Here is a 6,000-nt window from a genome sequence, read left to right as displayed (position 1 = left end):
TAGAAAAGAACTATAACTGTATGCCAATTAGCACAAACTTTGTTCACGTTTACGCATATCATTACGAAATGAGGCCATATCTACTTCAACAGCCGTTGTCATTACAACAGTGATTTAGAAAATAGTGAATTTTGTTGTATGTTGGTTGGAAACGCAGATCGATTCGGGATTTTCCCTTTTGGGAAATTACACTTGCGCATTTGAGTGTCTGCGAACATTCAATTTGCAGTAGTTCTGTGCAAGGCAGCAAGAAGAAACAGAGTCAGGATATTTTGTATTAGAAATACAGGAGCGTGTGGATGTAAAGATCGTAGGTAACTTATTCTTTGTAATAATTAATTACTGTAAAAATATGTCGTACTATTGTATTTTGATGTTATCCAGTTTCAGGGGAAGCATAAATTGGTAAAATCAAGGAAAGGAACTGGAACATGCTAATTAACTTGACAATAGGATTGTACAGCTAATAATAATATATCGACATCTTACCTCACATGCAAAGTTTGGGTTAAGATTCTGCTGGTGGCCTCTCGGGATCAGAGAATCTTAAAACTTCTAAACGTAATTTTCCTAATTATTTACGGCTGTGTTAATATACTGGTGCAGGTTTATTTACGAGTCTGTACATAAATTCATCGTATACGGACTTTTTGGCATTACTCGAGTACACGACTCTACCAAATTTTCACGCATTTATTGGATTTTCAAGATGCTTCTTGCAGAGCATGCACTACATAAGGAGCTAACGCATAAACCACGAACCAACTTGTGCTAGGTGGCCACTAAAAGCACAAATGCTATCTAACCGAGTCAGGGCAGGAGCGGAGCGAGGGGTGCGTCCGTAGGGAGCAAGCGCGTCAGCGACGGGGGGCATACGCATAAACAAGGATAGTGGATAAGCACACGGTTCTTACCTTCAAAATGGCTTCACTGCTTTCCCGGGTACAAATGACCCGCTGCGAGGAGAAATTCGTGGACAACTGTCGACTTCGTTGTAGATTGTTTGAACACATATTCGGATAAGTAACCTTCGAAATGAACTTTCATTTTTCCTAACGGTGGGATTGAGTAACGAACATTCCTCCACTTTGATTGTATACACTGTGTATGCACTGAAATTTGGTTCTGTCCCATCAACTGTACGTTCTTTTCATGAGACTCACCACTTGCTACTGTTGACACAAATTCCACAGAGTGATTGACTCGTAGATGAATGAATCCTTCATCATTAAGACAATCGTATGCTTTCCAACAATCGGAGGCTATTATCGTACCAGGTTTTATTTTCTGCTTTATCACATACAGTAATGTATCCTTCGGTCGACTCTCTACAGGAATCAAGAAGAATTTAGTTTTATCGTCTCTCTGCACAGCACCAAACACCCACTGTCCTTCCACGCGCCTACCTCGGTTAAATGTCCTTTTTCCAAACTTTGCCTCGTCTATCTCCACTACTTTTCCCTGACCACCTATTACCTGCGAATTTCGAAATGCCCAGTCCACACACACTTCCATACAATACGAGCTCCAGTCAGTAACAGTTGATAAGGTTATTTAGTTCATTTTCTACTATTTCATATCTTGGATATGGCAAAGTGCACGAATGTGTTATAAATGCCAATAATTTGTCCACTGTTAACTTCGATCCTTTAATTAAAAAATAAATAAATAAATAAATAAAAAAAACTGATACACGTGTGTTACAGTGGCTTCCTTTCTTACCTTTACGACAGTAAAAAGTGTATGTATTGCCTCTCTTGTGAATTTTCACTTCTTTCCCACACTTTGCACAGTTTATTTTACGTCTCAACATGCTGTGACGCTGCAAAAATTTTATTACATTTCGCTCCTTTTCGCACAATTCTCTGTAATAGAACCGTATATTACAGTTACATCCATTGCTCACACGAACAACTTTCCCGCCGTTTACTTCCACCTTCTTCGCTTTCTTGTATTCTTCCGCTTCAGTAAATAGTTACACTTAGAACGCGTTCACTACCACTCAAAATATATTTCAATATGATATCCACTGACTGAAATTACTTATATTCACACTTACTTTCTTCTTCAAAAAGTGTTTGACATTGTATTTTACCTATAAATTTTGTTTTCGGTAGAGCCGTCTGCTCGAGTGAACCCGACTTTTTTTTTGAGTAAATCTACCCTATACCTTAAGCAATAATTTTGGTTTGTAGATTTGCATTCCTTGGTGCAGATATATTTTCAGGGAGTTTCAGCGCACATATACCATAAAAACTAAGGGCTAAAAAGTACTAAAAAAACTTGTGCTAGGTTGTTACAAAAAAGCACAAATACTACCTAACAGAGTCAAGGCAGGAGCGCAGGACGGTGCTTGTGCGAGAGCGCGTTCGTAGGAAGTGGGCGTGTCAGCGACGGTGGATACATATGAACGAGGTAGTAAATAAAATTCTTATCGCATAAAAAACTGACACATAATTAATCATAATCACACGTCTTGCCCATGTAACTTGGGTTCCTGTCACTACGGCATGGCGCGTCCTCAGGTTGCGGATCGAGGAGAAGGCCTCTAGATATAGAGGTTAGGTGCGAATATATTGAATAATCAGTCGCCGACAGCCGACTAGGAGTGGTCCTCCAGCTTGGGGGTTTGGGTAAGGCTAACAACCTCATCCTGTAAAGAAAAAAAAAGCACTTGTTCAGAAATATTCACAAAAGCCTCGGACAAGGACTGATAACTTGGCACGACCTCAGCAAAAGAAAATGGACATGAGATTTGGAACATGAAATATTAGAAGTCTTTATAGGGCAGGCGCGTTAAAATCCGTAACGAGTGAGTTATAGAAATACAGGATGGACGTAGTAGGAGGTCAGAAAGTTAGCTGGGAAGGAAATAAAAATCACCAGTTAGGAACAGGGTTTTTCGTTCACAAACAAATATTGCCAGCAATTAAACGGGTTGAATTTGTTACTGATAGACTTTCTTTTATTACTCTTAAGGGACGGTGGTGTGATATTATTGTTTTAAATGTACACGCTCCAACTGAAGATAAGGGTGATGATATAAAAGATAGTTTTTACGAAGAAGTGGAACGGATATTTGACCAACTCCCGCGATACCATATGAAAATTCTATTAGGGGATTTCAATGCGAAGGTAGGACGAGAGGATATTTTTAAACCGATTATGGGGAACGAAAGTCTGCATAAGGAAAGTAATGACAACGGTGTTAGTCTCGTGAACTTGGCAACATCCAAAAACCTAATCGTGAGGAGTACAAAGTAAAAAGAACAAAATGATATGGATGAACGTAGAAGTTCATGCGTAGTTTTTGAGAATATTGAGACACCTGAATTTCTTTGTAAATCTTGAAATAGATACAACCACACGCCACTTACCAGGATGAAACTAATACTAAAATGTTCCCTCATCAAACCTTTCGTTATGATACTAGCAACATGACAGAGACAGTATGGTTAATGAAATAGCTTTAGATTATCATAAACGCTAAAACTTTTAATTTTCGATTATTAAGTATAAAATTTTGTACAGATGAGATATATCAATCGATAGCGCATATAGAGCTGAACAAAAGGAGATGTTTGAGGGTAAATTGTAATGCGTACTTTCGTATGATGCTTTTTATGCTTTTGGGTTGCTCTAGTTGTAGGCAAGACCTTCCCTGGGAGTAACTCATTCATTAATGAAAACCCCATCAAAATAGCACATAGTTTAAAAAGTAGTTCGGCTTTGCGTCCAACATTTTTTCCGTTAAAATCCAATGCAAACACCCTAGAAAATCATTTTTCCACAAATGTGCTACACATCAGTTACATACAACTTTGTACTATTAAAAAGGCCAGCCTAACCTGCGTAAAGACAGGGTGAAGCTGATGAGCTCATTAATTTACTCACTTTTACCTGATATTCTGACCACAACTCAATCTTAAGCCATCAATTGTATCGGTGTTTTTAGTTAGTGTCATAGATTAGTCGTATTCGTCGTACATAACATTGTTTTTCAGTAATCCAGATTCTTGTAAAAACTTTACCAATTATTGAAGTTGAGTTTCGGTATTACATCACATCCTATTTTTTTTTTTTCCTTGTTTCAGAAAGATCTAGCTTGCGTTTTAATGTAGACTGATAATTGTATGCAATATCTGTCACTTCTGCCATTCTTCAATATTACAGATTCTACACAATACATAATTCTACCTCTCCGACACTTCTATGTATGCATTGACACATACTGTCGTCTCATATTATCTTCATAATGAATTCCTTATGGAGGATTTCATGCTTAACACTTCCAAATTTCTTACCTCTGTTTCTCTGGAAGCTCACAGGTAAGATCCCCTCATATTTTCATGACTTACACGGTACTATACCGAAATAATAATAATCTGTAAATTTTAGTAATATTGATGTGCATAAAGTTTTTAAAAGTTTTGAATACTTATTCCATCTATTACCCAGATTATTGATGTCCATAAAGTTTTAAAAAGTTTTGAATACTTACCCCATCTTTGTATTGGATCGAATTGGGTCAATGCAGACCTTTGGTGAACGCGGCATTGAACCTTCGGATCCCATAGCCTGTAGAGAGAGAATACATTTAAATTAAACACAAGTGTACAGCAAACATGATCGAGTGGTTAGCTTTTGCGCTTCTATCTGGAAGTCCGGGATTCAACCCCGAATTCGACCATTTTGACAAAAGTTTATCTTAATTCCATCTGTGAATGTAGAGATAGTGCGTATACTGAGAGTCCTGGCCGACTTCCTTTCTTATCGTTTTTAAAACGTTATTATTACTAATTACCAGCAGTGTCGGATTTGGGAACGGGGTTACGGTGGGGATGTCTTGCGGATTGAAGCCTGTACCCCGAAATTACGAAATTTCTAAAACAAACGAAATATTAGGTATGCCTTTACTCATAAACTTCAAGCTCCCCTCAAATAAAAATTAGGAATTTTTAGAAAGAAAAAAAAAAAAAACAATAAGAAAAAAAAAAAAAAAAACCTCCCAAAATACTTTTCTAAATCCGACACTGATTATCAGTGTAAAATGGTCTTCAGGGTTATGTCCGGAAGATTATTGCTGAATATACAAACGAAACGAAATATTACTTATACCTGTACTCATAAACTTCAAGCTTCTCCCAAATGAAAATGAGGGATTTTTTAGAAAAACCAAACACTAATCAGACAAACCCCTCCCAAAATACTTTTCTAAATTCGCTTATATCTATAAAATGATATTCAAGGTTGTATTCCGAAGATGATTGCTAAATCATTGTACAGCTACAGTATAACAAAAATGTGGAAGTGCGCTCTGACAGATATAGTGAAAAACGTACGCTCTGATGGTTATATTGAAAAACATAAGTTTAATTATGTGCTAGAAGAGTGCTATACTCTAAGAAATGAAACACGGATGACTAAAAATGAAATGATCTAGAGAAGAAAAATGTCGATAACTCAGAAGTTAAAATAAAGTTAAATAGCTTCTGAAATTGCCCTCAAATACTTTATGTTTACTTTAATTCATAAAACATATGCTCCATCCATCATAATGGTGAATTCCAGAGCGAAAAATGGCATGATATCTTATTTAACTATAGAGTATATTGTAAAAAGGCTATTTAAATAGAAAAATCATGAAAATGAAAAAGCCAAAATTTTCAAAATTCCCGCTTTTTCCCCAAAAAGCGGGCTTTTATGTGCAAAAGACCATTGATTCAAAAAAGCCGGCTTTTTTTTCATCTCTACTGACATAATTAATTGTGTATGTATGTAATGTATTTGCGTATCACATACTGCATGCAAGAAGAAAACACTGATCATACATGAATTAGAAACTCCAAACGCAAGTAGGCTCAAACTTGCAAACGGGGCGATATATTGAAAAAATAATCGAAAAATATCTCTCCTTTATGGCACCCCTTGCCGATTTTAATTAACATGTCTTTCATTTGTGTCTGTAAAAGGTCATGTACAGATGTTGTGAGGAGATTC

The 6,000-nt window shown here is 36.7% G+C and overlaps 1 protein-coding gene across 2 annotated transcripts in view; it reads left to right on the top strand.

The window, feature by feature from the left end:
* LOC145692361 (BTB/POZ domain-containing protein 2-like) overlaps positions 1–6,000 on the top strand; it is a 125,167-nt gene continuing 119,167 nt past the window's right edge. The window contains exon 1 of one of the 2 annotated variants that reach the window (XM_081767667.1): positions 1–310. The gene's annotated coding sequence lies outside the window, so the exon portion shown is untranslated. Of the gene's footprint in view, positions 315–6,000 lie in introns of both variants that reach the window. The other variant, XM_081767661.1, reaches the window with a different exon arrangement.

The sequence above is a fragment of the Thermobia domestica genome, chromosome 1 (assembly GCF_964235325.1).
Source record: "Thermobia domestica chromosome 1, izTheDome1.hap1.1, whole genome shotgun sequence".
Classification (NCBI taxonomy): Eukaryota; Metazoa; Arthropoda; class Insecta; order Zygentoma; family Lepismatidae; genus Thermobia; species Thermobia domestica.
This window is presented reverse-complemented; position numbering and strand designations above follow the sequence as displayed.